The sequence below is a fragment of the Sarcophilus harrisii genome, chromosome 4, assembly GCF_902635505.1.
Source record: "Sarcophilus harrisii chromosome 4, mSarHar1.11, whole genome shotgun sequence".
Taxonomy (NCBI): domain Eukaryota; kingdom Metazoa; phylum Chordata; class Mammalia; order Dasyuromorphia; family Dasyuridae; genus Sarcophilus; species Sarcophilus harrisii.
This window is the reverse complement of record NC_045429.1, coordinates 236,012,550-236,023,781: the sequence shown is the minus strand read 5'-3', so window position 1 is coordinate 236,023,781 and position 11,232 is coordinate 236,012,550.

Below are 11,232 nucleotides of genomic sequence, written 5' to 3'. Positions count from 1 at the left end.
ATTCTTGCTAATTGAAAAAATAAAATAAAGGTTACAATAAAAAGTACTTCATGAACCTTATTTATGTAATAAACCTTATTTATGTAATATGAACCTTATTTATGTAATAATATGTAATTATGTAATAAATGCAAGTTTTAATTATTAGTTGGGACTGGTAGTGATCTGCATTTTTTTTCTCTTTGAAATGAAGAAACTCCTGAGTCTCTCTTTGATTTTAGCTAGGGTGTTGAAATCCGTATCTTGTGTGAAGAAAAATGCAGGAAAAACAATTTCCATGCTAATTTCCTAGTTGGCCTTATCTTACTCCTAGTGTCTTTTCCCTCTCCCTCAAAGATGTCATATTTTTGTGAATCAATCAGTCCCAGAATCTGGGTACTTCAGCAGCTCTAAAGGGGTGTCCTCATAGCATAGCAAGTAGGTGGCAATTTAGCCTTTGTTTTAACATCCTCAGTGAAGAAATTTACAGCCTACTTCACCTTTGGATACTTCTAATTTGGGGGAAGTTTTTCCTTAGGCCAACTCTAAATTTGCTTCTTTCCAAATTCTATTAGATCATTCAATTAAGAGCAAGAGGGTATTTTAGAGATTACTTTATCCAATTCTGTAATTTTACTTCTCAAGTCCCTTCTAGTTCTAAACTTGTGATATAGGTATCTTAAAGAATATCTATTATTAAGAACTCATTAGAACTTAGTCTAGCAATCCAGACAGAAAGAACCAATTAGAATATTTGTTCCCCAGAGTATACCATGGAGTTGGAGGAAGAGTCCACTGAAGTAGAATACTGGTATATCTATATAATCTATCTATATCTATGTCTACCCAGTGTATTGAATTTTTCAGATAGATATCTGCTACCTACCTCCCTATCTACCTATCTGTCTGTCTATCTATCTATATTGGATAAATAATGCATTTGGATAAAGAGCCTGGCCTAGCATTGAATAAGGAGGAAGAGAGTGAGCTGGATTGCATTTGGGAACCTGGATCAATGTTTTAGTGATCCCTTAGGGACTTCCAAGTCCCTATAAAAAACAAAGCAAAGCAAAGCAAAACAAAACAAAACAAAACAAAACATCATCATGGAATAGTGGATGAAAAGTACACCTGAGAGGCAAGAAAGCCTAGGTATAAGTCCCCAGATCTGTATAACCTTGGGAAATGTATTTGAGTTCTTAGTGACCCAACCAATTTTCTAAGACAGTAAGTTATAGACCAGTTTTGCAGTGGTAGAGAAATTCCCGACATCTGTGAAAGTACAAGTTCACATTACTTCTTCCTTTTCCTCAAAAACAAAAACAAAAAACCCCAAAAACCCAAACACCTGATGGTGCCATAGGGTTGCAAATCATGAAATATCATAATCTTAGAAAAAATCAAATGGTGGGTAACCAGAGAAAAATGGAAAAAGATATAATAGATGTTAAATTGAAGTGCATGCTCTATCCATCAGTCTATCAACAAGCCTTCATGGCATGCTAAATTCTAGGACACAGATAATGGTGAAACAGTCCTTGATTTTAATAAATTTATAGTACATTCTACCAATGATGACATCCATTTAAGATGTGACATAAAAAGACAACCAAAGATCTGTATTTTGGGGGAAAAGACATGAATTGGTCCTAAGTGGGGGATAAAAGGGTTAAAAGATTATGAAAGTGTTCTGAAATCTTTGAAACATTAAGAAATTAGATGAGATCTCCAATGCACTGGGTAGATCTACAATGATTTTATGAAAGGAGATCAACAAAAACCAACAATACAATGAGAAAGCACGGACCTGGTAGCATTTAGTTATACAGGAAATTTTCTTAAGAATGAGATCACTGGTCCATCAAAGTATTATTTAAGTATCTATTACATTATAACTCCAAGGCTCAGAATCCCAGATCTGAGATCATATGGGCTGCATTCACTTATGGAAGCTTCTCCATGGGTAGCTCTTCAGCTTATCTATAGTTCCCCCTGAGAGCATCAGAATTTGGCTTACATCCAAGCCTTCAGAAAAGAAAGAAAAAGGAGAAATGCCCTCAACTTCCGTTCAAACACTGCGGCATTAAATATAGAAAAGATTTTATTTAACGTAATAGAAAACACAAAAGGAATACTCAAGTCCAAATTGGTCAAACAACTCTTGTATTCTAATGTTCCTATCTTAACCAGGGCCTAAATGGTTCACATGCTTCACAGAACCAGCAAAAGTAAGGCCCAAATTCCAGCCCATGGCTCCTTCTCTCTTTGGGGAAGTGTGTGTGAGCATATGTAGGGAATCCATTCCATCTGAGTTGCCTCTGTGTCTCTTGGCTGCTTATCCTAACCTCTTTTGATAAATGGATCTATGTCTGTTGTTTTATTGCTTTCTGTTTGGGATGAAGAGGGAGAGGGATGATGTCTCCTTAGATCTCTGCTCTTCTATTGAAATGTCTCCTTTCCTTCCTCTTTTCATCTGAGGAACTAGTTCAAATTTGTACAAAAAATATTTATTTGTACAAAAATATTTATAGCAACTCTTTTTCTGTGGTGGCAAAGAATTGGAAATTGGTGGGACACCCATCAATTGAGGAATGATTGAACAAGTGATATACGATTATAATGGAATACTATTGTGCTATAAGAAATGATGAGCAGGAACATTTCAGAAAAACCTGTAAAAGTTACATATATTGATGCTAAGTGAGCAAAACCAAGAGAACCCTGTACACAGTAACAACATTGTGTGATGATTAACTATAATTGACTTTGTTCTTCTCAGCAATACAATGATGCAAGACTATTTCAAAAAACTTATGATGGAAAATGCTTTTCCAATTCAGAGAAAGATAATGGAATCTAAATTCAGGTCAAAGAATAGTATTTTCACTCTTTTGTGTGTGTGTGGCTTTTCTCTTTTGTTCTATTTCTTTCACAACATGACTAATGTGGAAATATGTTTACATGATTGCATACAGTCATTTCAGGTTGCTTGCATTCTTAGGGGGAATAGGAAAGAGAAAAAATTTGAAACTCAAAATCTTATAAAAATGAATGTTGAAATTATATGTAATTGGAAAGAATAAAATACTATTTAACATATGTATACTACATAGTATTTTATTATACATAATATACATGCGTATATACATGCGTGTGTGTATATGTATATATATTATTCAGTATAGAGAAGTGGATGGCCTTCCAGTCCTGTATAAGAGACTTATACTATGTGATCCATTTTCTTCAGACAACTCCCTATGATTTAGCTATTGAGTCATAGACTGGGAGTTCTTCATTCTGATGAAATCACCAACAGCTGGGGAAAAAAGGCTTTTCAGACCATTCTCAGTACATACTTAGCCATTCTCTGCTACAAAAAATAGAAGAAATCACTTCTGCAACATTAATGTTCTATTTTCTCTCCCCTCCCCCAAATTTTTAAAAATTTATTGAAAATTTGAGTATGGGAAATAAGCAAGGGAGACAACCTATCACAGATTATTTCAAGAATCCATGATTTCTTTTTTTTCCTTTTTTTTTTTTCTGAGGCAATTGGGGTTAAGTTAGGGTCACATAGCTACTATGATTTCATTATTAGAAGTAAGTATTTTCTCCACTGATAGATCACAAGCCCTCTATAAACTAAGTGGTAAAGATGTTAAAAAAAAAATCCTAAGAATTTGTTCTAAAATGCATTCATTTGATATTATAAATCTATTCAATACAAAGTTAGATATCATTCATGCAAATCTTATATGTTTCTTTCCTAAACTGTAATTTAAAGACTCAATGTGTCATGAATAAGTAGAAAATGAGTAATTTACATCAAGGAAGCACATTCTCCAGATTTTTAAATTAATCAATCAACAAACATTTATTAAATAGACACAAATATACAAAAACTTCATGAAATATACACATCCATTGAGCCAAAGCTCCACATCTAAAAATACATTAAATATGAGGCTGAAGCATTTCCTCTGGTGATTTAGGAGAACAGTATTATCTCTATCAATAATTATAAACTTTCTTAAGAAAACTATATATTATGAAAAGCATAGGTAATATATGTTTTATCCAATAAAACTGATATCAGAGGTCAAACAGTTCTGATTACACTGGTTTTGTATGAAGTTGACTATAATTCACCAATTATCTTTCATTTGTGAGATTTTTTAAAAGTAAGAATGGAAATAGCAAAATATTTTAGAAAGTAGCTTTTTTGAAAGTGTAATCATCTTTGAATGGTGATTAGAGTATACCCATCTTCCTGGTCCTCATCCTATTTTTCTAGGCTCTTCTAATATTACTCTCCTTTAAATACTCTGTGGTCCAACTAAAAAGGACTATTTTTTTTTTTTCCCACAAGAAGAATTCTCTGTATGAATTGATTCAATATAGCAAACTTTTATTTGACTAATCCCCTCTGTGCATGTGATCATACTGTTCTTTATAAATGGAATGTTCTTTTTTTCTTAACCCTTTAAAATTCAGTTCAGATTCCCTCTTCTTCAAGAAGCCTTCCATGCTCTTTCTAGCAAGAAATTACTCTGCCCTTACATAGTGCTTTTTTCTCTAATAAACATATGTATTAATTCACATTAGATGTTTCTTTTCCCTTTTTCTGTATATCCTATCCCTTTCAAATTCCAAAAGCTCCCAAACAGTTTTATTTATCTCTGGATCCACAACTATTCAACCTCAAAACTTTGAGTACAACACTTTTAATGAGCTAAATCTTTAATTGATATTTGTTTATTTTAAAATTTTAAGATACAACTATCCTACTAAGAAGAGTAATTAATCTTCATTCATTCAGCTTGTGATTCAATAGGAAGGGCAAGGCACTCGGGTAAATCTGCCAGCTGGCAGATACTTGATGCAAAGAGATCAAGCCTGGCCACTATTTTAACAGAGGCCAGTTGCTTCTGACTGATATGATATACTGTGCCAATTTTTTTTTAAGTTTTGATTTTAACAATCTTAAGTCAGAAGAACTAGGTACAAGTCCCATCTCCGTCACTTAACTGCTATGTGGCTTTAGGTCAGTAATTTAGAGAGGCAAACATTTTTTGAGATGGATGAAAAGGATCTTAAAGGTCATTTAATCCATTTCCCTTATTTAACAGATAAAGATCCTGAGCCCTTCAGAAGTTAATTGAGTTGCCCAAGTGGCAATATTGGGCTTGGTGGCAAGAATGAAGAGTTACTGATTTACAATAGACTACTTTGGTACCACATTTCAAGACTATGCAACTTTTAAGCTAAAGGAAACACAAAGAGTAGGAGTTTCTGCCAGAGACTTTGAAACAAAGAGAGGAGGAAGCCAGCATTTACTAAACTCTTACTAGATGCCAGGCACCATGTTAAGCATTTTATAAATATTAGCTCTTTTGATCCTCACAATACCTCTGAAGGTAGGTAGTACTACGATCCCATTTTACAATTGAGGAAGCTGAAGCAGGTAGATATTAAATGAGTTGTCCAGGATCACCCAGCTAGGAAGCATCAGAGGCCATGTTTGAACACAGGTCTTCCTGATTCCAGGTCCAATGCTCTATCCATTATACCATCTACCAAAAATAAGCAAGAAAATATCTTATTTGAGGAAAATTTCAACTACTAAAAAGTAGAATAATACAATCTTATTTAAGACCCAACCAATGCCATCCTTCAATGTTTCCATGATCTTTTTGAGTTTTTTTCTACTATGTAATTTATTATATAAATTAATTCACTGATCAAATTAGAGAAACAGAACTTATTGACACCATTCCTCTTGTTACAAGCAATTTTTTTGTGCAAAAAATTTTATGTAGGTTTAACTTTTGCTAGGCCTTAAAGCAGACATTGTAAATCAGAAGATCTTAGATAAAAGAGATTGTTACCTGGGATATTTAAATTGTAGGCTGTATTTTTAGACAACAATAATAGTACATATTTTTATAATTCTTTACTACATAGAATTATATAGAAATTAAATGGATTCATATAATTTTTTTCCTTTGATTTTCACAATAGCCTTGTGTGGTTGATAGAAAAAAAGTTTTAAAACAAAGTTAAAAAATTTTTTTAATTGAAAAGTTTTTGTACAAACAAAACTAACGCAGACAAGATTATAAGGGAAGCAATAAATTGGGGTTAAAGGTTCTGATAAAGTCCTCATTTCCAAAATATATAGAGAATTGACTCTTAATTTATAAGAAATCAAGCCATTCTCCAATTGATAAATGATCAAAGAATATGAACAGACAATTCTCAGATGAAGAAATTGAAACTATTTCTAGCCATATGAAAAGATGCTCCAAGTCATTATTAATCAGAGAAATGCAAATTAAGACAACTCTGAGATACCACTACATACCTGTCAGATTGGCTAAAATGACAGGGAAAGATAATGTGGAATGTTGGAGGCGATGTGGGGAATAAGGGACACTAATACATTGTTGGTGGAATTGTGAATACATCCAGCCATTCTGGAGAGCAATTTGGAACTATATTCAAAAAGTTATCAAACTGTGCATACCCTTTGTTCCAGCAGTGTTACTACTGGACTTATAATCCAAAGAAATCTTAAAGAAGGAAAAGGGACCTGTATGTGTACAAATGTTTGTGGCAGGTCTCTTTGTAGTGGCCAGAAACTGGAAACTGAGTGGATGCCCATCAATTGGAGAATGGCTGAATAAATTGTGGCATATGAATATTATGGAATACTATTGTTTGGTAAGAAATGACCACAGGATGATTTCAGAAAGGCCTGGAGAGACTTACATGAACTGATGCTGAGTGAGATGAGCAGGGCCAAGAGATCATTATATACTTCAACAACAATATTATATGATGATCCATTCTGATGGATGTGGCCATCTCCACCAATGAGATGAACCAAATCAGTTCTAATAGAGCAGTAATGAACTGAACCCAGCTACACCCAGGGAAAGAACTCTGGGAGATGACTATGAACCATTACATAGAATTCCCAATCCCTCTATTTTTGTCCATCTGCATTTTTGATTTCCTTCACAGGCTAATGGTACACTATTTCAAAATCCAATTCTCTTTGTACAGCAAAATAACTGTTAGGACATGTATACTTATATTGTATTTAATTTATACTTTAACATATTTAACATGTTTGGTCAACCTGCCATCTAGGGGAGGGGATGGGGGGAAGGAGGGGAAAAATTGGAACAAAAGGTTTGGCAATTGTCAATGCTGTAAAATTACCCATGCATATAACTTGTAAATAAAAATCTATAATAATTTTTTTTTTTTTTTACTTTAGTAGGAGGTAGAACTAAGAGTCCTGAAGAATTGAGTTCAAAACTTGCCTGGGATACTTCCTAGTTGTGTGACCCTGGGCAAGTCATTTAATCTCTACCTCCCAAGGTTGTTGTGAGGATAAATAAGATGATATTTGCAAAAGTGCTTTGAAAATCTTAAAGCAATTTGTCTTTATTTTGTTTCACAATCATTGAACCTATGTTTTGCTAATTGTAAACTGAACATAAATGTATCATGGCTTTCTATAGCCTTTGGTTATTGTTAACTGTCATATCAAGATGAATTAGCCAAATTTTCAATGAGGTCATAGAAAATGATAACCCTCTTTTGAACCAACTATTAAATTAAATTTTGATATTTTAAAAATACCCAGAATGTCATGGGATCATGAGATAAATTAAGTAGGATCTCATACTTTACATCTTATTGTTTGAAATATATGTTGTGGGGGATTTTTCTTAGTGAAAATATATAATTAGAACTTCTGAACTGTTTTCTGCGTTTATTGGTAGCAATGACACCAAAGACAAAGGGGAATGAATGGAAAATTTTAAACTGGAAAGAAAACATAAAATATACTACATTTTCCATGTGTCTTATAATTATTTAGAGGTTAAAGAATCTTGGAAGTTGAGAAATTATAAAAGCCTTTAGAAATTAAAGAAAATCTTAAAGCAATTTATAAATGTTAGTGATTATTATTTTTAATTCAATTTATTTTTTCAAATCCAAATTATTGCCTTCTTCTCTCCCTCTATCTCACCCATTGAAAAGGAAAGAAAAACACAAAACCTGTCTACTCATGTAAAATAAATTGTATTAGCCATGTCCAAAAGAAAAAAAAAATTAAAGAAAAATAACTAAGATTATTATTGAATTTTGTTGTTCATATATTTCAGCCATGGCCCATTCTTCATGGCTTCATATGGGGTTTTATTGGTAGATAGAGTGTACTATTTTCTTTTCCAGTTCATTTTTAAGTGACTTGCTCAGGATCATACAGCTAGTAAATGAGTCCCGATTTGATGAGTGTTCCTAATTCTAGGACCAGCACTCTACCTACAGCATTACCTTGGGAAAAAAGGCACCAGTTCTCTCTCTTTCTCTCTCTCTCCTTCTCTCCCTTTCTTTTATTAGATTTTTATTTTTAAAACATATGAATAGATAGTTTTCAACATTCACCCTTGCAAAACCTTGTGTTCCAATTTTTTTCTCTTCCTTCCACCTCCTCCCTTAGACAGCAAATAATCTAATATATATTAAACACATGTAATTCTTTTTTACATATTTCCACAATTATGCTGCACAAGAAAAATCAGAACAAAAAAGCAAAAAAGATGAGAAAGGAAACAAAACGCAAGCAAACAACAACAAAAAAGTGAAAATACTATGTTGTAATCCATACTCAGTCCTCACAATTCTCTCTCTAGAATGCAGAAGACTCTTTCCATCTCAAGAACACTGGAACTGGCATGAATCATCTTCCTGTTGAAAAGAATTATGTCCATCAGAATTGATCATTATATAATCTTGCTGTTGCTGTGAATAATGTTCTCCTGGTTCTACTAATTTCACTTAGCATCAGTTCATGTAAGTCTCTCCAGGACTCTCTGAAATCATCCTGCTGAATATTTCTTATAGAACAATAATATTCTATAACATTCATATACCATAACTTATTCAGCCATTTTCCAACCTATGGGCATCCACACAGTTTCCAATTTCTTGCAATTACAAAAAGGACTGTTACAAACATTTTTGCATACATGGGTGCTTTTTCCTTTTTTTATGATCTCTTTGGGATACAGGCCCAGTAAAAACTGTTGGATCAAAGGGTAGGCACAGTTTGATAGCCCTTTGGGCATAGTTAGTTCCATATTGCTTTCCAGAATGGTTGGATCAGTTCACAACTCCACCAACAATGTATTAGTGTCCCAGTTTTCCCACATTTCCTTCAATGTTCATCATTATCTTTTCCTTTCATTTTAGTCAATCTGAGAGATATGTAGTGGTACTTCAGAATTGTCTTGATTTTCATTTCTCTGCTCAGTAGTGATTTAGAGCATTTTTATATGACTATAAATGGTTTTAATTTCTTCATCTGAAAATTGTTCATATCATATCAATTGGAGAATATCTTGAATTTGTATAAATTTGAGTCAATTATCTATTTTAGAAATGAGGACTTTATACAAAATCAAAATGTAAAAATTTCCCCCAATTTATTGCTTCCCTTCTAATCTTGTCTGCATTGGTTTTGTTTGTTCAAAAACTTTTAAACTTAATATAATTAAAATTATCCATTTTGCATTCCATCATGTAGTGTAGTTCTTTGGCCACATATTTGGAAGGCACCAGTTCTCTTAGAAGTTTCAATTTTCTTGGAACAAGAGGTTTGGCAATTGTTAATGCTGTAAAGTTACCTATGTATATATCCTGTAAATAAAAGGCTATTAAATATAAAAAAAATTAAAAAAAAAAAAGAAGTTTCAATTTTCTTTTCTGCAAAAAGGAAATAATATTATTTAGATAAAATATAGTACAAGTTTATTTTGAACCAGTTAATTTGAAACTTAAAGCCACATAAACATGTGAATTATTATTATCATGATAAGAGAAAGAAGTCACCGAAGAAAGAAAAGGGACCAAGTTTATACAGTCCCAGGTCTTAATAATAAGTTCAGGCAATTGTATATTTTTAAAGAAAATTTTCAATTTACAAATATGTTTTAGCAACTCTATTAGGTACTTAAGAGGAAAAGTAATGGATCACCCAGGAGTGAGTAGATTTGGGAGAAATAAGAGTAGTAAAAGAAATTAGGATGGAATAATCATAATAACATATTTGCATAGTATCTTAAGTTTTATTAACCCAAATTAGAACAATTCATGAGGTAGAAGCGAATTTTACTGAGACAGTTCAGTATTGTCAAAACCACTCCTGACACCTACTGGTTATATGATCCTGATCAAATCTGAGCCTGAATTTCCTCATGTGTAAAAAAGATCATAATAACAGCATTTTCCTCCCAGGGTTGTTAAAAGGGTTAAAGGAGATAATATAGATCTAGAGCAAAACTTAAATTTCTATGCCAAATCTCACTATCCTAATTTTTACAGATGAAGAAACTGAGACTCAGAGAGGTTAATTCTAGCATTAAGGTTTTCTCCAGGGTCAAGGAGTTAGTGTCAGAAGTAGCTTTTGAACCCAGGTTTTCTCAACTTATACAGTACCTGATCCACTCTGCTATATTATAGACAGATATAGATATAGATAGATATATAGATGGACAATATGCTCCTTACTTAGTGACATTATTCATGTTATTACTCTAGCACCTCCTCCACTGTCACAGTACTGTATCTTCAAAGGTCTATTGAATTATTTTACTGAAGTCTTGGCAAAGAACAATTAGCTCTTTGAAATGAATTTCTGAAAGAATGGCAAGAAGACAGAATGGCTGGCACTGAAAAGAAATAAAAGGCTCAGACCCTTTCATTCAGAAGTTCTTGCTGGTCAGAGCTTTGTATTTAGGAGTAAGCCAAAACTGGATCTTTCTTAAGTATCCAGACAATGTGGTAGAATCTGCCAGATTCTAATAATGTAACCGAAGATTTAATAACTCAGAAGTGGAGAGATTGACTTGATTGCAGCCAAGATTCATTAAGGATGAGCCATGATGTTGTTAGGCCCAGCACACCAGTTGGTGTGCTGATCAATGTTTAATGATTAGTTCTCTGTAAAAAAAAAAAAAAAAAAATTAAATTAAAAAAAAATTACACAACACATTCAAGTTATGTAAAAAATCTGCATATTTAACATTTCCCCTCTCACTTTTAAAAGTCTAAACAATCAACAAAACAATAAATTAAGTTGTCATTTGTGGCGTTTGCCAATTTCTGAGCCGCAAATGTTCATAACAAAATTTTAACTGTGGCTGTCAGGAGGAGCTGGCTCTATCCCGCACA